General features: G+C 37.1%; 2 long non-coding RNA genes across 2 annotated transcripts; one reads left to right on the top strand and one right to left on the bottom strand.

The window, feature by feature from the left end:
- Window positions 1-1,588: 1,588 nt before the first annotated feature.
- On the top strand, window positions 1,589-11,342 carry LOC135270062 (uncharacterized). The gene is made up of 3 exons (XR_010338283.1): window positions 1,589-1,700; window positions 9,751-9,845; window positions 11,128-11,342. It is a non-coding gene; the product is annotated as an uncharacterized LOC135270062 (long non-coding RNA).
- LOC135270061 (uncharacterized) lies at window positions 2,665-16,346 on the bottom strand. Its single transcript, XR_010338282.1, has 3 exons — window positions 16,219-16,346; window positions 11,421-11,593; window positions 2,665-2,872 (listed from the first exon to the last, which is right to left on the bottom strand). It is a non-coding gene; the product is annotated as an uncharacterized LOC135270061 (long non-coding RNA).
- Window positions 16,347-22,847: the final 6,501 nt, after the last annotated feature.

The following is a 22,847-nucleotide window of genomic DNA, read 5'->3' as shown; positions in this document are numbered from 1 at the left end:
AGGGTTTCTACTGAGAAACCTGCTTTTAATCTGTTAGTTTTTTCTTTCTAGGTTACCTGATGCTTTTGCCTCACAGCTCTTAAGATTCTTTCCTTTGTCTTTGCTTCAATTAAGTTGATGACTATGTACTTAGGCGATAATTTTTTGCTATGAATTTTCAAGGTGTTCTTTGATCTTCCTGTATTTGAATGTGTACATTTCTAGCAAAGCCAGGGAAGTTTTATGTTTTCCAAACTTTTAGATGTTCTCCATCTTCTGACCTCATGTTCTGCCTGCCTTGGCCTCCCAAAGTGCTGAGATTACAGGCATGAGCCACCACACCCAGCCCCAATTATTGTTAGGTTTGGTGGTTTACTGTAATCCCAAACTTTTTGGAGGCTTTATTCCTTTTTCAAAATTCTGTGTTCTCTGTCTTTGTCAGATTTGATTAATTTGAAAGCCTTGTCTTCAAGCTCTGAAATTCTTTCTTTTACTTGTTTGATTCGATTGCTGAAACTTTCCAGTGCATTTTGCATTTCTCTAAGTGTAGCCTCGATTTCCAGAAGTTGTGACTGCTTTTTATGTATGCTGTCTATTTTATTGGAGATTTTTCCTTTCATATCTTGTATCTTTTTTAAAATTCTCTAAGTTGGACTTCACCTTTCTCTGGTGCCTCCTAGATTGGCTTAATAATCAACCTTTTGATTTCTTTTTCTGGTAATTCAGAGATTTCATCTTGGTTTTGATCCATTTTTAGTGAGCTAGTATGATCTAGTGGAGGTGTTAAAGAACCTTGTCTTGTCATATTACCAGAATTGTTTTTTTGGTTCTTTCTCATTTGGGTAGGCTGTGTCAGAAGGAAGATCTAGGAGTCAAGGGCTGCTGTTCAGATTCTTTTGTCCCACAGGGGTGCTCTTTTGATGTGGTGGTCTCCTTTTTCCCCTAGGGTGGAGCTTCCTGGGAGCCAAACTGCAATGATTGTTATTTCTCCTCTGGATCTAGCCTCCCGTGGAGCTACCTGCTCTGGGTTGGTACAAGGGAGTCTTGCCGAGTCTTGTGATGTGGTCCGTCTTCGTGTCTCTCAGCCATGGATACCAGCACCTGCTCTGGTGGAGGTAGCAGGGGAGTGAACTGGAATCTGTGAGGGTCCTTAGTTGTAGTTTTGTCTATTGCACTAGTTTTGTGTTGGTTGGCCTCCAGCCAGGAGGTAGCACTTTCAAGAAAGCGTCGGTTGCTGTAGCACACGGAGGATCAGGTGGTGGGCAGGGCCGTGGAGCTCCCAAAAGATCATGTCCTTTGTCTTCATCTACCAGGGCGGGTAAAAAAAGACCGTCAGGTGGGGCAGGGTTAGGCGTATCTGTGCTCACACTCTCTTAGACCAGGCTTGATGTCACTGTTGTGGGGGATGGCGTGTGAGTCCCAGGCCAAAGGAGTTATGTTCCCAGGGGGAGTATGGCTGTCTCTGCTGCAACAGACACATTGCCAGGGAGTGGGAGAAAGCCAGCAGCCATAGGCCGCAGCTGGCATCCCAAAAGACCGGTCTCACTTCCACCATGTCCCCTCAACAGCACCGAGTTTATTTTCAGGCAGCTGGTGAGTAGTGCTACAAGCCTCCCAGCTGGGAAAGCAAGCCAAACTCACAGTTCCTCCGCTGTGCCATGGAGCCTGCAGTGGCAAACCACCTCTTTCAAAAGGGTCTGTGGATTCTCTTGGCTTTTCTGGTATGTTCCTGTGGTGGTTCTTGGAGCAAAAGTTCATGATGCGAGTCTCCATATACTGCTGTCTGTCTGAGTGGAAGCTGCAAGCTAATCCGGACTCCTTTCCACCATTTTTTCCTCAATAATTTTTCTTGATCCTTTGCTGTGCCAGGCATTTTGTAGTGGTGGATATTGGAAGATGAATAATATAGACATGGTTCCTGCCCCACTGCAGTTCATGTCCTACCGACAGTTCCTGTCCCGCTGCTGTTCATGTCCTACCGACAGTTCCTGTCCCACTGCAGTTCATGTCCTACTGACAATTGATAAACTATCAGGAAAATGTATGAGTATAAATGCTGCATGTGTACCACAAAGGAGAAGAAAGATGGATGTGTGGGATGTGAGAAGAATTAAATCTTAGTTTGGGTGGCCAGAAAAGGCCACCATGAGAAGATCATACTTCCTTAGGCTCTTTTTCATCTTTTAAAATATTCATACTAACAATCACAATTTGAAATTGTATACTTATTTGTTTATATATTTATTTTAAGAAATGTAGGAAAGTGCAAAAGCTGTAGAAATCTCTAAACCACAATACATGTTTTGCAAGCTCAGTTGATTACTTCTTAAATGATCATATCATGAATTTTGATTATAGAATATGCTTCTATTCCTTTTGAGTTCTTCAGAAAATATTTAGAGTTTTCTTTCCTATACTTTTCCAATGAATTTATTTATTTTTTCCTATTACTGGTAACACAGCATGTTTTAAAGTTCTTTTTCTTGCTGGGGGCAGAGTCTTACTTAGCTTGAGGCTTAGCAGCAGTTTTATTATCTATGATTAGATTTCACCTGTGCCAATTCATTTCTCTCACCTTCCACACTTCAGAGTAGGTAAATAAACTTAAAAATAGTCAAAGAGACAATTTAGGGCATAGATTACAAAATAAATCCAGCCTCTAACTAAGTAATAACCAGCAGAAAATGAAATACAATTTTTTATTTTAGGTACATTAAATGAAAAATAAAAGAAAATATGCAACTATATATTTTGGATCAAATTTGCAGGTTATAAACTTACCAGAGACCTGGTGTGGTGGCTTATGCTTGTAATCCTAGCACTTTGGGAGGCTGAGGCAGGTGAATCACTTGAGGTCAGGAATTTGAGACCAGCCTGGCCAACATGGTGAAACCTCATCTCTACTCAAAATACAAAACTTATCCAGGCATGTTAGCAGGCACCAGTACTACCAGCTACTTGGAAGGCTAAGGCAGGACAATCTCCTGGGTAGGAGATGGAGGTTGCAGTGAGCCGAGATTATGCCATTGCATTCTAGTTTGGGCAACAGAGGAAGACTCCATCCTCCCTCCACCAAAAAATTAAATTAAATAAATAAACTTAACAGAAAGTTAAGGCAACACAGGCTTCTCATATGAAGTAATTAGCATTATCCAAAGAAGAAACATGGCATTAATAAAAGTTCCTAGACTTCGGATCTCCACTGCTCCATTTAAAATGGGATCGTTTTGAATTCACAGCAGGTTTTCCTTAAGAAACAATGTCATACATGATGGCTTAGTGTATTGGCCAATCCAGGGAAACTGATTTAATCCACAATATGACACTTGGGACAACATTGCACTAGAACACCATATATCAGGACCATCATACATATACAATGCTTATTAAAAAGATGTCTATTTAAGATCAGTCCCGAAAAATGAAAAATAATAGCTCGGTAGGCAAACAATATACTATGACAGTTAGAAGTCCAAACGAAACCAAGCAACCCAAACCAAACTGAACAAATAGAAGTGGCACCATCATCTCTAAGAACATGAGATAATGAAATAATTTAAAATAAAGCGTACCAAAGATGTTTACTTTTAGAGTTCTCTTCTTGAGAAAGCTTTCTATCCCCCTTCTTTTCATTCCACTCAAAACAAACAGGCCCTCCTGGATGGCATTAGGCTCACATTTTCATATCACCCTCACCCAATTGACTTATGTTACCTATTTATGTGTTTCTCCCATTAGATTATGACCTAACTGAAAGGTAACACCAAGTCTTCCTAATTTCTGATACATAGCAAATGCTCAAAACATCCTGACTGAGTTGTTTTCTAAGCTTCAAAATAGTAGAATACTTGTAATTTATAGACTTTCTAGTTTTATATTTCATCTGATGATTTATGGAATTTATTTCAGGATCAAGTTTGTTAACATACGTTTGAGTGTCCTATGACTCTTCTCTCATCAACTGCCCCCACCCAATTCCTAATACAAACACAGGGTACTTGCACGTTCTGAGGAGATTATACCTCTTTCAACCCTTTCTTTAGGCTGAGAACCTATGTCAATCTTCATATAGAGGAAGGAGGGTGTGAAGACTTAGATAGGAAAGAATAGTGAGAAGTGCTGCTGTTGGTTTCTGACTTAAAGTCTCATTGATTATTTTCTACAAGCACAATTTAAGTATTGGAATGCCTCCTAAAACTAAGTTTTGCTAACTTGACTGGGCTGCTTTATAAACTCTTTACAAAATTTGATTCATGTTTTATTAAGATTACATTTGGGAGGCAAGTACCTAGGATTTGGGACGAGCTGCAGCGTTCAGCTGCAAGTGTGGCTTGCAAGTCAGCAGACTTTGGAGCCATTGGTAAAGGCTACTTCCTTAGAAAGTGAAGATATAAGCAGCGTGTGCTGTAGACTCGGGTTGTAGCTTCAAGTTCTGTCATTGGCACCTATCAGTGGCTGAGATATTCTGGCTTCAAGTCTTAAAGGTCCAGCATAGTGTATTATCCATGAAAAGACATCTCCTGTTATACTTCATTTTTGTAAAAGATGACCTCAATACTGCTTAAGGGGTGGATGACTATGTGAAGTGGCTGAAACTTGTGTCAAATGCTTTAATAACAGGTCAGGGAAAAGGGCAATGGGTTCTAATTTCATATTCCAACTGGCATAGCTACAGGAGTGGGTTATTTGCCAAAGACTTTGAATCAAGCCTTGGAGAAGTAGAAACAGCTCAACCAGGTTCATTCAGCAGAGAATTGTGGTTAAAATATACAAACGTGGGTTCCTCAAATTCTATTGGTAAAGTTAATCGGGATATGCTAACACTTGGCATCCTTATGCTATGACTATATCTCTCATGGGAATGAAATCTTAGCATTAATTTTTACCATTTAATTAAAGCTTCACAAGTATAAATATAAAAGAACTTGTTATCGTTGTCACCTATTTTCTTTAGCGAAGACAAGTAACATCTCATCTGTGTTAACATGAGTAATTTATATGATAAATACAGATTTGAACTATATCAATGTGTAAGGTCGTTTGAGTTTTTCAACTTAACGTTGGCACCTACGTAATGCAGGTGACACATTTTTAGAATTAAAGTGAGCTGTGCATGCCTCTGAAGAAATCTGGCTGCCCAGCTTTCCAGCGTTCACATACAGGGATAGCCACTCTTCAGCTGGGCATTTGTCTAATTATATTGTTTTAGATGATGGGTTGCCTGTGAGTTAATGGTGAAAGATGGAGGCTAAAATATATAGCAGCACATACCAGCCCTGTGAAAAATAAATAGGGAATTTTAAAAGAATGTTGTTCAGAAAGTCAAGGGCAATTTTAAAGAAGCCGTGAATACGCCAACTGAGTAGTGAGTACCAGTGGTCTCCTCAGGGCTCCCTCAGAAGTTCGCACACATCCTGGGAGTGTGTGGTCTAACCTGGAGACTAATAGAGAACATCCTTCACCTAGTGAGGATGGCCAGAACATATACATTTTAAGAAACTAAAAACTAATAGTATCTTGGCCAAGTTATGCATGTGTTGTAAAAACAAAGCTAAGAAAGGTGAGTTAATGAACGAACATTAGAAATACGAGTTCTTCCCAGCACTTTGGGAGGCCGAGGTGGGTGGATCACGAGGTCAAGAGATCGAGACCATCCTGGTCAACATGGTGAAACCCCATCTCTACTAATACAAAAAGTTAGCTGGGCATGGTGGCACGTGCCTGTAATCCCAGCTACTCAGGAGGCTGAGGCAGGAGAATTGCCTGAACCCAGGAGGCGGAGGTTGCGGTGAGCTGTGATCGCGCCATTGCACTCCAGCCTGGGTAACGAGCGAAACTCTGCCTCAAAAAAAAAAAAAAAAAAAAAAAAAAATACGAGTTCTGTAATACCCGTGGCCTTCATAGGAGTGCTGGATTAATTTACTAAAAATCGTACCCTCTGGCAGATGCAAAGAAAAACGGAACATGATCTGTACATTATCCTATACTTCTTGCCCTCAGGGGCAACATTTTTACTTATTTAAAGATAAACCCAGCACTTTTTACTGCCGACCACAAATTGCTTTACAAACTTTCATGTTGATTTTAACTGGATTGCCAGATTTGCCTCACAGCGTGAAGCAAATCACATCCCATAGTATCTGATGAGAGCCTTTAAAATGGTGGTACATGTTTCATTTAAGGGAAAGAATAGTTGCCTCAGAAACTGTTTGGTCTATCTGTTAATTAGGTGACTGCATGGAATTGCGAAAAACACACTACGAACAGACCCTTACATGTAGACCAGAACACTGGCCCCAATGTGTTTTGAGAAAATAATCCTTCAAGAATGAGCATATTAGCTCCAGACATCACACTTTAATAGTGGAGAAACTGCATCTATTATTAAACGCTAATTTTACATTTGAGGTCTACAGGATGCATATTTTTCTTTCAAAAGTTTTACTTTTTTCAGGAAGGGGATGAAACTGTATCATCGCCTAAATCTAGGATGCTTTTGCTTCTACAGTAGTGAAAGCAAATTCCATATAGTTTTTTTTGTAAGTCGTAAAAGCATACATCTTCACACACATGTGCCTCTTCTTCTAAAAAAAATTTTTTTTTTTCTATTTTTTTGAGACAGAGTTTTGCTCTTGTTACCCAGGCTGGAGTGCAATGACACGATCACAGCTCACCGCAACCTCCGCCTCCTGGGTTCAGGCAATTCTCCTGCCTCAGCCTCCTGAGTAGCTGGGATTACAGGCATGCGCCACCGTGCCCAGCTAATTTTTTGTATTTTTAGTAGAGACGGGGTTTCACCATGTTGACCGGGATGGTCTCGATCTCTTGACCTCGTAATCCACCCGCCTCGGCCTCCCAAAGTGCTGGGATTACAGGCGTGAGCCACCACGCCCGGCCCCCTAAAATTTTTAAAGAAAGTGTTTCTGTCTTATTTATAGCTCCCTGAAAAATAATGTTATTAAAAATAAACGTGTTTATTTTACTGGACACTTGGGTTTAATGTCCCATGAGAGATGGCAGTGCTGCGCCCAGTATCAGGTGTAACTGCCCATGAGAGCTCATAGTGCTGTGATTCAGTACTGCCAAGGACAATGCCTACTACGTGCTTTACTGAATTAGGAAAGGGAGCTTTTAATTTTATTTATTGGTCTTTAAAATCTCATCGTTTATATTTAGTAAAGCAATACTGAAAAAATGTTTTTTGCCATAAATTAATATCATTATAACATCAGAAGAGAAAAATCTATAAGATATTTTAAGAAGAATTAAAAATAGTAATATCAAGTAAATCAGCGAGTATTTATACATTCACACCACACTATGAGAACAGAAACTCACTCTTTCTTGTGCATATTCAAATAAATTAACAATATGAGTGTGTAAAATCCTTCAATTTTTCAGTCTGTTGAAATGCCTGTGGGAAAACTAGAATCTATGTTCCAGGAACTCCAGAGGGCAGTAATGAAAATACTTATATTAAAAACAGAGAAGATAGGACATTGCTTTACTTTGAAAAGTGAGCCATTAGAAATTACAAATTTGATATGTAATTGTATATAAAATGCAAATTATAGATCTATTTTCTAGGAGCCAATTGGGCCATCAGTGCATTAGCCTTCATCTGTGTTTCGGACGTGTGAATTAGAAGGTTCCGCCTCTCTAGAGGAGGCAATAAGGCTGTGAGTGAGGAGTCTGTCTGTCCACGTGTGAGAGCCAGGGGTCAGCTCTTAGCGCAAAGGAAAGGAACAGCCCAGGAAATATTTTACAGCCACAAAGAACCTTGACCTTCTCCATTCTTCTCTTTTTCCTATTTCCTTTTCCCTGCCCCCTCCTCAAGTTCATCCCAATCATAGAATAACTTCAAAGCATCCTGAATATTCACTAAGAGCCACACACCCTGTTAGTCATTTCACTTACAGTATTTCTAATAGAGTTTCAAGAAACCATGATTACTAAAATAATAAGTGTTGTTTAAAAGAAAAAAATAGCCTAATACACTTCTTGTCAGACACACAAAAAGCTTTTCTTTTGCACATGTCTGTGGTAAATTGTTTGCATGACAGCATATAATCTAACCAAAGTGGGTAGTCTCTGCTGTATTTGCTCTGATTGTCTGAACAAAACAAAGTATGTGTTTTACATTTCTTTCTTCAATGATGTGTACTCTATGTGAGACAATTTCTTATTAAGGCATATTTGGACTTCTATCAAATATATTATTGATCTCTTCGTCTCCCCCCACCGCTCCCCACTCCACACTAGTCCAGGAAATGGGAGCTGCTGAAACCACAGAATCTGCTCACCACTTCCAAACACTCTGTGTAGACAATGTGTCCACAGCCATTCCTCCTCTGGCTCCTGTGGGGTCCTTTTCATGGAGTCCAGGCCTTTCTCTGTTTCTCCCAGAGGAGGAAGTCCTGGTCAGGGTCTGGATCTCCCTCACCTTTGCAGCCCCCACAGGAGCTCTCCTGGACAGTGTCTAAACTAAAACTTCTTGGTTGTTTAGTCTGGTTATATGTGTTGCAAATTCCCCATTTCTGGTGTGGTTCACAGAAGGCTACAAAACTATAATAAAATTCAGTATAAATTTCTGACTCTGTGTTTCAAATATTATCAAATCTTCTAGGATTCTAAGAACCTTTGCTCTGAAGATAGGTAGAGCACCACTCTAATATAAAACAGGGCCAGTTCTTCTCTCTCAAAGGGAATTGGGACTGTTCAGAGAGTCATGGAAATTACGTATATACTTTAAATACCTAGAATGGCTTTCCAACTGGCACACTCAGGGTATGAGGAAGCAATGTCATTGCAAATCCCTCCTGAACTAAATTTAAACTGAGTCACTCTGCTTAGGTTGTTTTTGCTTCATGAACACAGCATTCTCAGAACCTTGGTCGTCAAGGCTTAGGTAGCAACCTCTGCTCTTCAAATCATGCCTTCCTTTCAGATCAGTTAATTCTAGTCAGGACTCTAGGAAGGCTTCTGAAGACAACGTAAAAATGAAAAGAGCCAGACTTTCCTTTAGTTGACAGCTTCCCATCATTTTCAGAATCAACTGTGATTCAAACTTTAAAAAAAACCCGTTAGTTCCTGATGACTCCCTAGACTCAGGGCATCTGCTAGTGCCAAATTGAGATTCCCCTGACAATTTCTGAAGACAAAATCTTCAGGGAGTGCAGCTCTAGGAAGAGTTCAGTCAAATCTGAAGTTGGGTCTTACAGATACAGCATCCACAGACCCCTGACATTCAGTTCATATTTTAGAATGTTCCCACGAGATGGAGATAAGGCAGTCAGCAATCAGGAAACATTCAAACATGTGCAGCTGACTGAGAACAGCTCTCCTTGAATCCCAGCAATGGGAATTGAGGAATGATTGCTCCTCTACATATTTCTTTTAAAAAAAGTGAAATAAAATTTGTTTTATATCGTTAGAGTTACGGAAATAAGACAACAAACACACCCTCAATTGGGTTAAAAACCACACAACTCTGTCAACGATGTTAACATCATTTACCTCAAATTCCTTGGCTAAATGAGCAATTTCCATATGTCTAGTTTACATAAGCTCAATTATAAGTGTGGTAGAATTGGCATCAAATAAATGGCGTGGGTTCAGATCTGGTTTTGATTACCAAGATTTCTAGAGTATGTTTTTGTGTTTAACTCTTTTTTGTAACTTTGCCAATGAATGTTTGTCTAACTTCTGCCTCATGAGCACTCAGTTTCAATTCCCTGACATACATCTATACTTGTAATTTGTGTCTTGCAGTCCTTGCCGGAGTCCTGCGGCTCCTGAACGCATGCCCAGAGGCAGCATGCCTGCACAACGAGCATCTGGATGCTTCAGACATATGCTGCATTCAGGCAAGACCCCTTTGGATCTTTCCAATTAGAGCAAAATCGCTAGTATTTAACTTCTAATTTTACAAGTAATAGTGATACGCAATTAGTAACAGACATCAAGATGACCTGTGACCAGCATTATACATGCTATTAATTTCCACTCATCTATAATTAATTTTACAGTGACATTTAGCTACATGCTTATTATATGAAAATCTGTTGTTCAGAACCAGAATTATTATCTTTACAAAAATATTAGTTTCTCTGTAAGAGAATTCTGACTACTTTCACCAGAAGTACATTTTTAAAGTTAGTATTTTGTATTTGTAGAATGACATTAAATAATTTCCTGTTGAGTGAATGTTATTTTAAGATAACAGACCTGAATTGCTTATTATGGCTTTCTAAATTCATACCTGTTCTGGAGCAGAATATTTAAAAATTTAAGTATTGAAAATAGTCTAAGGAAAGAAAATTGCTACTTGTTCAGTTTGGAAGATTTGAAGACATAAAATTTCTCCAAGTGACAGATTTATAAAAAATTCCTTTTTGGGAGGTTTTCAAGTATTGCGAAAATGTTACTAAAAACAAAACATTAAAACATTAGCACTTGTTTTAAAAAGCAGTAGGACAATCACCTGTGTAAGAAACACAGAGCTAATTATTATGTATCCTAGAGAACGCTGTTGCAACCAGTCAACTTATGGAAGCATGATTTTCCATTTATTGAAGTTGTCCCTTTGCAAAAGATCCCTTTGCATATTATTTCTGTGAATAAATAATTCACTCTCTTCTTCATTCTCAAAGATACACTTTTGAGATATATGTATATATGACTCTTTAATATGAGCTTAAATAATTTTTTTTTCTCCTGCAATGGCTGTAAGAATGCACAGGCTACAAGAGACAATAGTGAGAAAGGTGGTTATCTACACCCTTTCCATTGGAAGACTACAGGGAACTTAATCCTAGGTCCCCATGTGGTCAGGCTCTGAGCGACTGACTTTTCCTAATTCAAAAGACCAACCCTTGGTCAGTGCACAGCAAGAACTAAGATGAATTGATGAATGTGCAGTGAAAACTATAATTCTTGCAAAGACAAAATTTTGTCAGCAAGTATCTCCGTTCACCATAGCCTGGTTTTTAGAAAATGAAACATTTGAAATTCAGTGACCGCAGCATCCAGTCCTTAGGCCAATATCTGGATATTTATTGTCCATATTTGTGTATGTTGATCTCAAAGGATATAGAGCCATATGCCTTCTTTCATCTTACATCATTTATTTTGTTATTCCCTACTCAGAGAGGGGACTTTCTTGGAGAGAGAAGCTGAGAAGCATCAGATAAAGATGACTTGCATGTATTGAAAAATAATCTGTGGTTTATATGTAGGCGGATGGAAGCAAACTAGGGTAATCTAGATATGCATCTAGAGGCAGAGGTTTCTCACAATATCTTCTTCAGAAAACATTAGGATGAAAAGGGTTGCAGAACATTTCTGATAAAATAAATCATTAATCCCAGCACTTTGGGAGGCCGAGGCAGGTGGATCACGAGGTCAAGAGATCGAGACCATGCTGGTCAACATGGTGAAACCCCGTCTCTACTAAAAATACAGAAAATTAGCTGGGCATGGTGGCGTGTGCCTGTAATCCCAGCTACTCAGGAGGCTGAGGCAGGAGAATTGCCTGAACCCAGGAGGCGGAGGTTGCGGTGAGCCGAGATCGCGCCATTGCACTCCAGCCTGGGTAACAAGAGCGAAACTCCGTCTCAAAAAAAATAATAATAAAAAATAAATAAATAAATAAATAAATCATTAAAGCTCTTAGGCTAACTTAACTCTTTCCACTTACACACTTTAGTAATTTACCAATAAATGGAGTTTAAGCATATGTTTGATTTAAAATAGAGTCCACATGATTGAAACTCTGAGAGACAATCAATAGAACTCTTAGCTGCTTACTGCTATCCTAAGAAAACAGTTTAACTACCTGCTTCTCATTAAAAAGTAAACAAAAACAGTCTTCACAAAAATAGTCTTCATGATATTATAAAGATGTAATAATTCTTCCTTAGACTTGTGGGAACAAAAGAAGGATCTGTAGTTCATGGTCATATGAACTAGTCAAGTGTTAAGAGGGAAGAAAAGAGCTACCAAAGTCAAGAAGCGAAATGCCTTCAGAGATAAAAGATTACTTGTGGCTCAGTGAAAAAATGAATAATTAGTAGAAAATAATTTATATTACAAAGTCTTTAGACATCATTTACTTGGCAATACATTATAGATATATTTACGGTCATTTGTTTGCTCTATTTTAAAATCCACTTAATTACAAAGTAATTTCACAGTTTTTAAATGATATAATGATATAATCTCTATGATACTACACTGATAATCTCATCTAATCTTTATGCTGTGACCAAGTCTTCTGTTAAACATTTAATTTTCTTATGGTGTGTATCAACATTTGATGTTCATATCATCTTTAAGCTGCTATAAAACTATCAAAAATTATGCAGAAAGAAATCTTACCTTTATAGCTTTCTTGAGATGGAGCTCTCAACATTTCAGTCTTTTTGAACTATGGTTTTAGAATTTTTACCTCTAGAATAAGAAAATAAACAAATTCTTAAGCTATTATATGTCCAAATAATAAAGTGTTTCTAATTAATTAACACTTTTTCAAACGTTGGCAAATATTATATTATTTATTCTCTGAAAACACCTACAAGTTATCTCTATACACCTATGCATCCTTCTTATTCTATAGATGGATGGAAAATTTAAAATTGTAAAAGCATCTCTGCATTGCTGTATTAGTTCCCTATTGCTGCCGTAACAAATTACCATAAATACAGTTCATTAAAATAACACAAACTTATTATTTTACCATCTGGAGAACAGAAATCCAAAATGGGTCACCAGGGCTGCATTTCCTCTGGAGGCTTTAAGAGAGAGTCGATTTCCTTGCCATCTCCAGCTTCTAGAGACTCCTGCGTCCCATGGCTAGTGTCCTTCCATCACTACAGCCTCTGCTTCTGTCCTCACAACTCCCCCTGCCCTCTTCTTTTCCTTGTAGGACCTCTGATCATATGGGGTCCACCTTTGTAATCTAGAATAAACTCCCATATTAAGATCCTTAATCACTGCAAAGCCTTTTTTACCATGTAAGGTAACATGCTCAAGGATTCCAGGCTATGGACTTCTTTGCAGGCTCATTCTTCTGCCTCTTATGACTGCCTACTGTTCAGTGTCCACTAAAACATTTTATTTCTCTGCTAATATTTTGTTGAGGATTTTGTGTCTATGTTCAGGAGGAATCTGTATTGGTCTGTAATTTTCTTTCCTTCTGATATCTTTTTCTGGTTTTGGCATGAGGCCTAAGTTGGTCTCAAAAACTAAGATAGTAAGTGTTCTTTTGTATCTTCTGCCAGTGTCTATATAAAATTGAGGTGACTTCTCCCTTAAAGAAGTCACATTTGGTTTGATAGAATTCACATTTTGGTTTGATGTGCTTGAGAAAATATTTTTAGTTATAAATCCAAATTCTTTAATTAATTTTTTGGCAATTTGTGCCCTTGAGAAACTTTTACACTTAATCTAAGCTTCAAATTTATTGAAATATAGTTATTTATACCGTCTTTTAAGGAATTTTCTGTTAGATACATAGTAATGTCCCTTCTTCCGTTGTAGTTTTTGATGTGTCTACTTAGTAGATTATCAATTTTTGTTTTGTTCAAAGAAAAGGCTTTTTGGTTCATATTAATGTTTCTCTATTGCTTTTGTCCATTTAGTGTTTCACTGGTTTCAGCATTATAATTTTCTGATTATTATCCATTAGTTTTAATTTTCTCTTTTCTTCTAATTTCTTAAGGTGAAATCTTCTATCATTGATTTTGTACCTTTCTCATTTATGAGAAATATTTCTCATAAATATTTCTCATTTATGAATATATGCATTTAAAGTTATAAATTTTCCAAATTTCCTTCTAACATTGTTTGCTCTGTAGCTCTCAAACTTTAGCATGTTGTTTCATTCATTGTCATTGAATTTAAATTGTTTTCTAATTTTATTTGTAAGTTTTTTCATAAGCTCATCAGTTATTTGGAAGCATATAGTAAGGGTAGTATAGGAAAATCAGCTTAAGTATTTCTCAGAAATATGAAGTTGGTTTGATATTCAAAAATCAGTGTAATATACCATATCAATAAAAAATAAAATGTTAGTCTCTACAAATGAAAAATTATTCACAAAATTCAGCATCCATTCATGATGAAAAACTATCAGAGCATGAAGAATAGAAAGGAATTTGTATAACTTTGTAAACTTATACAACCTCTTCCAAGAGAAACGTAATCTATCATCATAATGGTAGAAGAATATTTTCTTCCCTAAGATGAGGAACAAGGCAGGAATGTCTACTATCACTTCTTTCCAGTATAGTGCTGAGGTCCCGCCGGATTTAGATGGTACTGAGCAATGAAGAAAGAAAAAAATAAAGGTATACATATTTGAAAGGAAGAAGAAATAGTTTAAGTGACAGTTGTGTACATGGAAAAGTCTAGGGAATCCACCAAAATGCTACCAGAACTCATATTTCTATTTATTACCAATGAACAATTAGAAATTACAATTTAAAAATAAATACCATATATTTTAACTTTTATTTCAAGTTCAAGGGTACATGTGTAGTATGTGCAGGTTTGTTACATAAGTAAAGGTGTGTCATGGGGATTTGTTGTACAGATTATTTCATCACCCAGGTATGAAACCTAGTACCCATTAGTTATTTTTCCTGATCCTCTCCCACCTCCTACTTCCCACCCTCCAATAGATCCCAGTGTGTGGGCCCACTATGTGTCTGTGTTTTCTCATCTTTTCGCTCCCACATAAGTGAGAGAATGCTGTATGGTTTTCTGTTCATGTGTTACTTTGCTAAGGATAATGGCCTCCAGCTTCATCCATGTCCCTGCAAAGGACATGAACTCATTCTTTTTTATGGCTGCATAGTATTCCATGGTGTATACGTACCACATTTTCTTCATCCAGTCTATCACTGATGGGCACTTAGGTTGATTCTATGTCTTTCCTATTGTGAATAGTGCAGCAATGAACATACACGTGCATGTGACTTCATAATAAAATGATTTCTGTTCCTTTGGATACATATCTAGTAATGGGGTTACTGGGTCAACAGCATAAATACCATTTTCAATTTTATAAAAAATATAAATATTTAGGGATAAGTTTGGAAAAAATGTGCAAGAGGTATCATAGGATAGAGATGTAGATCACTGGTACAGAATAGAGAATGTAGAAGGAAACCTAAAAAATATGGTGGGTTGAATGAGAGTTTCTGTTGCTCTACATCCTTGCCAGCATTTGGTGCTGTCAGTGTCTTGGGTTGTAACCATTTAGATATGCCATGCTATTTTGTTTTAATTTTAATGTACTATCCAGTTGCTTCAGCAGCATTTGTTGAAAAGACTATCATTGTTTTTTTTCCCTTTGAATTACCCAGGTGTTTTTGTTGAAAATCAAGTAGCCATAATTATAATGGTTTATTTCTACTCTCTATTTTTTTTCATTGATGTATATGTCTGTCCTTATACTTGTATCAGACTGCCTTAATTTCCATAGCTTTATAGTAAGCTTTGGAATCAGGTAGCATAATTCTTCTAATTATGCTATTTCTTGAAATTGTTTTTGACAGTTCTAGGGGATTTTTGTTTGTTTGTTCATTTTTGCTCTTCCATAAAAATTTTAAGATTAGATTGTCAACTTCTTTTAAAACCTGCTGGAATTTTGACAGGAATTGCACTGAATCTATAGATTAATTGCCATCTTAACACAATTGAATCATCTGATCCACGGGCATATATATTTCCCCATTTGTTTAGAATATAAGAATGTATGTATTTTTTTAGCTCTTTTCTTTAAATTTTCAGTGTTCAGATTTTTGCACTTGTTTTGTTAAAAAATGTATTTCAAAGTATTTTATTGATTAAATGGAATTGTTTTCTTAATTTTATCAGATGTTTTATTACTAAAATAGAGAAGTAAAATTGAATTTTTACAATCTTGTATCCTGTGACATTGCTAAAATCATGCATTAGTCCTATAATTTTATAATTCCCTGAGATTTTTTATATACAATAATGTTTTCTATGAATAACGACACTTTTATTTATTACTTAACATTTTATTTCAAAGAAACAACTATAATATTTTAAATTTCTTTTTAAAAAGTGTGCTCTAAAATCTTTTACAAATAGCATTTTACATTTGCTGCATATAAATTGCATATTTCCTTTGAACATCTTAATTAATATGGTTCAATTAATTGAAACCTGGCACTTAAGAGATGTACATAGGGACACAGAAGTACTTACTGTGCTATCTAGAGGTTGTTTCCTACAGGATTACAGAAGCTGTTCCATTTGCTAATGACTGAAATTCACTAGGCTGTGTGAATCTCCCAAGCTGTCAATAGTGATCATATCGATGGCTGTCAAAACATCCATCCCATCCTCAAATCAGTTTGTCTTCCTAAAAGGACATTAAAGAGAGGCATAAAGTTGAAATTTGATTAAGGCTGTCATCTCTCTGCAGTTGGGATAGATAGATATAAAACATTTTACTCCATCTTAGATTTACATACTGTGAATTAGGTTCATTTACACACACACACACACACACAAAAGAAAAAAATGTAGACATAAATGAAAATTCTTTTAACACCGTTTCTAAGGGAAAATAATGGGAACAAAAAATTATTTTCCTGTGAACCCTTTAATCCCTTCTTTAGAAAAAGTCACATGCCTTTTTTTTCTACTTCCATCCTAATTCCTGAAGTTCTTCTGAGATTGGATTATATAATCTGAGTTTTAGACACATGTACTGTGTCTCTCTTTTTGAATGCCTAAGACTCTGGAGATAATTTAAGAATTATCTTTTATCTAAAAGATAAAATATGGCTCCATTTCCCAAAAGTCAAAGGACTGTCTTGTGGTGTTCAATTCTGAGCTCAGATCAGTCATCTCAATCAGCTTAAGCTATTATTACTGTTAGTCTGAAAATTATTTTTGTTCCCCTATATATAACCCCTCTCTCACTTCTTCCTTAAGAGATTAATAATTTTTTAAGCCCACTCATATCAATGTGATATTGTAGATTCAAGTTTAAACGTGATATTCACTGTTTTTCCATTGAAAAGACACACGACTCCTCAGGTACAAGATTATTCTACATTTTTGAATTCCAAAACAAACCTATTTCAATGTTGTATAAGATTGTTGATGTCTACCCTGATGAATGTTTTTCCAAACAAACTATAAGTGGTCTTGATATGACTGCCTATTAAACTACATTTAAAAAACTAAATCCTATTGGTTTTGAACATATTAAAAGCCAGTGTTCACTTATTTTCTGATAAGCCATACTTCATACATGTTCTTTTATATAACTACTGTATATTCAAATTGGATGCTTGCTAATAGCCTTAAGGACCTCTTTATTAACTGATTTTATACATTATCTAGTATAAGAAGGAAACCACAAAGGATACATCATATTTTCCAAATATAGGTAGAATCTCATGCCAATTTTCACTAGAAAGGAAAATTAAATTTTCTTTTTACAGTTTTTGGCATGGTCCAAATACAGGATATTTTGTGAGACAAGGATCTGAGAAGACAGAAAGGAATGATGTGTTTATATTATGCTTGTGAGTAAACCTAGAAATAGAGTTTTATCACTGAACTGAGGTCTTGTTGTTTACCAATCAATGTAATAGAAATGGCAGTTAAGAAACAAATATTTATGCCAAAACTAGAGGTTACATTCAACCTGCATTCAAGAAGTTAAAAGTTCTAAAAATAGAACAAAATAGAAACTAGAGCTAAATTAAACTTGGAGAATTAAAAATAGAATAAAGGCAGAAAGAAATGAAGGAAGAGTCTAGAAGGCATATTTTGGGCCTCAAGATTGGACCAATATGGATGAAAACCTAAATGTGCTTTCTCCAAAAATAGAGAGGAAAATTCCTTCACTTTGTGTGAGGCCTCAAGTCTTTACGGAGGTGGAGGATTGCATTTTATAGACTAAAATTATCAAGTTCAAATGAGCAGGTGTTACATTTTCAAGAAAGAAAGAGCAGGATGGCTTCAAGGGTTGATGTTGGGAAACACATGTGAAACCTGGAGGTCACATTAGTTCCAGAGATGTTGATGTGAGAGACAAAACATGGTAGTGCACATGAATGGCCAGTTTGGATTCATTAACTCAGCTTAAACAGAGAGCAGAATTTCCTCCAGGTCATGATCTGCTCCTGAAAAGTGTAGAATAGGCTCAGTAATCTGAGAATCTGTCCTCCAGCAAACACTACTGTCTTAGGGAGACTATTAGTAAACAAAGGAAAGCAATATCTCCTGTTTCCAACCAATGAATCATCTAGGCAATTTCCTCTTATACAATAAATGAAGAATATTGAATACATATATTTGCACATATACATGTGTGTATACAAACAAAAATATTTGACCTTCATTTTAAAAATTAAGTTGTAGTATTTATAAATGCTTTCCTGATCAAAATAATTGCTCTTTATTATACTTTTGGGAGAATATATCTGTATAACCCTCTTTTGAGAATTGACAATGTAGAGTTCTCACAGAACAAAGGATCTCACCAAAAACATATTTTATTTCCCTTTTCGTCTTTGGGTTCTGGTATAATATACATGCTGAGTTTTAGCACATTTTTAGTAAATTTGCTTCGCCTAAAGCTATTAATTAGAATTACACATAGAAAATTAGTCATGCATTACATTTTACCTGTAGAGAGAACTGAATACTATTTTAAAATAAGAATTACTCGAGTTGCAAACTGAAACAACCCACAGAGAACTGTAATATCCAATTGGTACTTCATTACATCTTTTCACAATTACTTAGAGTTGGTTGGAGGAAACATTTGCTACAAATCATTGCTAACGCAGCATCTTAAATAACCTCAAAGTGAGCTGGTACATTTCTATTAAATGGTCTTAATGAACAATTTAAGAAGTAAAATACTCTGCTACAATACAATGCTTTTTTCACCTTCTTCACATGTTCTTTACGTTGTTGATTTTTTTGTAAATGCTAATTTTCACAACTAGGAGAATTGCTGATAATGGAAAAATTTCTCTGGAGAATTCTGGTCACCCCAAGGTCCCACTGGCAAGTGCAAGGTTTTTGTGGGTGCTTTATACAGTAAATTTTGCTCTCCATTTCAGATGTCTTCAGCACTGTTTTAGGAGGACTGCTGATTGCATGCTCAGTCTCTACTATAGATGATGTTTAATTAGTAGAGATGTTTAATTCTATTCACAATGCTCAGTGACCTGAAGAAGAAGGTGTCATATGAAGAGCCAGAGAGCTCAATGATATTTTAGGTTTTGCTGATGTTTTTATGTTTTCTCTTAACAGTATGTTTATAATGTAATGATCTTTTTAGTTATACAAAATAGAAGAACAAAGGACTCTGAAGGAAGCATGGTGCTAGCAGCATGCCTCTCTGGGTTTGGCAGCCTGGCTAAGTAGTTTCTCAGAGTTTTTGGGTAGAGCTAAGCCAGTTGACATAAAGAATCCAGCAAACTTCCAGGGAAGCCCCAGGCCTCTTGCTTGCCTGGAGCAGAAATATAACACCCATACTGAGGATTGATGGGAGATGGCCTTCCTCGGTCATTGTAGAATATAAAGGTAAAGAAGACCCTCAAATAAACCTGCAATGAATGGAAAGAGCCAAGGCCAGTGGGGGCTTGGCCAGCCACAAGATGGGTCACTGTGCTGGTGTGGAAGGGGTCCACTGTCCAGAAGGGCTGGCTTTGGTTTGGGGACGGGGAAGAAGTGAGTCTCTCAGGATCAGGGCAGTTTCTCATGCCACAACGATTGCGGCCTAGCTTTAAGGCGAAGAATTGTGCTGACCGAGAAAAGCAATCTCTGTAGATAAAAGGACCAAGAACCTTGAATTCCTTCCCCATTTGGTGTCGTGTTGTCTCACTGGATGAATCCATCTTACTTTCAGCCATTCCCTTGATGCTGCAATTGTCTGTCCATAATCTTCTAGCAGGAACATTACTGAAGATACCTTTTATGGAATGCCAAATATTGTCTCTAAACTTCTAATTTTAGAGCTGCCAGAGAGGGACTAAGCCCCAAAGCAGCTCAGTCTACGTCTGGAGCCCTCCTAGGATCTTGTGAAAAAAGTTACATACATTCTTATCTAATACAGTTTGTATATGTACTTTCTCCAAATCTCACAGTGAAATGTGATTCCCTGAGTTGGAGGTGGGGCCTAGTGGGAGGTGTTTGGGTCACAGTGGCAGATTCCTCAGGGAGGGCTTGGTGCCATCCTTGTGAAAATGAGTGACTTCTTCTTCTGTTAGTTTTCCTGACATCTGATTGTTGAAGACATCCCGGTGCCTCCCTGTTCTCTCTTCCCCTCTCTGTCTTGCATCCTCTCTTGCTGTGTGATGACTGCTCTTCTTCACCTTCTGTCATGATTGGAAACTTCCTGAACCCCTCACCAGAAGCAGAAGTAAGCACCATGCTTTCTATACAGTCTGCAGATACATCTCGTTTCTTTGTGAATTATCTAGCCTTGTGTATTCCTTCATAAGCAATACAAACTGACTCGATTGCTCCAGCCCCAAAGTGTACCACCCATTGCAGGAAAAGAGCTCCATTAGCTTCTTGTCCTCACCCCTGAAACATCAAAGGGCCAGTCTCCCTTACAGTTAAGACAGGTTTTGGTCTCCCTAAAAAATACATCTTTAATATTCTTGTTTAAAAGTTGTTAAGGGAAGTAATTCTCCAATGTTTTATTTCACAAGTCTTAATATTTGTAGCTTAAAATTGTGTTCAGATTGTTTCCTTTGAAAGTAATTGTTTTTATAGTTAAATTTGTATTTCATATCTGGAAGACACAATTTTTACATCTTAAATACTAAGGTGCATTTTGTGGAATTATTTTGGTTGTGTCTTTGAATATCTTGTTTATACACATGGACAAGGGTTTGTTTGTACATTTGGAGTCCAGTGAAAGCACACCGGCAAGTTCTCCATTTAAGGAGTGTTCGAGGGAGGAGTTTGTTTGTTTTAGTTTCTTTTGAGATGGAGTCTCGCTCTGTCACCCAGGCTGGAGTGCAGTGGCACTATCTCAGCTCACTGCAACCTTCGCCTCCTGGGTTTGAGTGATTCTCCTGCCTCAGCCTCTCAAGTAGTTGGAATTATAGGTGTGAGCCACTATGTCTGGAATTCCTGGTTTCAAGTGATCTCCCTGCCTAGGCCTCCCAAAGTGCTAGGATTACAGGTGTGAGCCACGTACTTTCAATTCTATTCTACTCAGAATATGACAGTTCAAGTTTTAATGGATCCAATGTGTAGAAATCAAAATATAGAATGGTGTTTAACTCCACGAGAAGGAAATGAACCTCACAATGACGAATTTACCTGGAAGCCTGAAACTGTGGTCTAGAGTCTGCAACCAAAACAAATGAGAAATGAAATCAGGTGGTACACCCAAACCAAGCAAGACCAAATGCTAGTTTATTCCCACATTTTACAGATAGGTTCTACTTATATTTCATGATTTGTTTCAATCATATTTTTTCAGGAGGTTCTACTTTCTTTATAATCATTGGTGGTCAGTGATAAAACAAGGTTTAGAATATATAAGTTTTATTTCAGTTAAAAAAGCCTATATATACACACACACATATACACATACACACACACATATATATATACACACACACACAACTATATATGTATACACACATACACACACAAAACACATTAGGGAAATAAACACATGTTTAAAAACCTTAAACAAATTTTTAACTTTATAGCTGATGCATGAAAAGCAGAAGGGTGTTTTCAGTTACCTTCTTAGATTAGGAGGTCTGTTCTTAATAGTATTCAGTCATATCCAAACTGCCTAATCCAGTGAATAGTCACCCTCTTGTCATGTTTAACACTGATAACTAGTACCATGCTTCTCAAACATTTTTGATGTTGATATTTTCTTGACACTTCTTACATCACTGGACTTCTCAAGTATTTCTTTAAATATGAGTGTTGGCCACAGCTCTATCTTTAGACTTCTAATGTTTTTACTTGACCACAGTGACCACTTAATTGTTGAAGATTCCCAAATCTATATCTCTAGCCTAGTATATTGTGCTGAAATCCAGACCCTCATACTCACATGTCCCCAGGTCATATTTATGTGCACATCCCACAAGTGGCTTACATTTGGGACTTATGGTCCATTTCTGACCTGTCTCTTCATAGTCACATCCACATGTCCCATCTATATAACCGACTTCCAAAAAGTTCTCTCTCTCCACATCCCCTTACCTTAACCACTCATTAAAACAATGCCTAAATCCCACTAACCAATTTTATGTCATCTGGTGTGACATCTCCCCTTCACCTTCCCAGTTGCTGACAGACAGACAGACTTTTTTAAAACACAAATCGTATCAGTCAATTTTCTGCTTCACCGGAAATTTCTGCCTTCTTGAAGGCAGCCTAAATTTGATCATACCCCTCCAATGTTATCCCCTTTCACTCCCTCCATATGTATGCTTTCTCCAGCAGAATGGAGTTTCCTGGCACTCTGCAAATTTGGCATGATTTATGCCTCTGTGTGTTCACAGATACTGGTCGTGGTGTCCACTGGTGCCTGTTCTCAGATCCCTTCATCTAACAAGCTTTAATCTTCCTTTAAATTTAGTGCTAGTGTTAAATCCACTCAAAGACCTCTCTGCATATATCCACCTCTGTTTTGGCTTCCTCCTGCATTGCATTCTGTACACGGTGCTATGATTACACTATCTCCTCCAGAGAGTGAGGCTATAGCTTAATGATACTAGTTAACAAACAGCACTTCACTTAAGCCTTACAATTAACCTAAGAAGAAGTTGCCCTTATGAATATGCTCCAAAGTATATTGTTTTACAGATCAATAAACT

Source organism: Aotus nancymaae, unplaced genomic scaffold (genome assembly GCF_030222135.1).
Source record: "Aotus nancymaae isolate 86718 unplaced genomic scaffold, 86718_ANA_hifiasm-v0.15.2.pri h1tg000006l, whole genome shotgun sequence".
Classification (NCBI taxonomy): domain Eukaryota; kingdom Metazoa; phylum Chordata; class Mammalia; order Primates; family Aotidae; genus Aotus; species Aotus nancymaae.
This window is presented reverse-complemented; position numbering and strand designations above follow the sequence as displayed.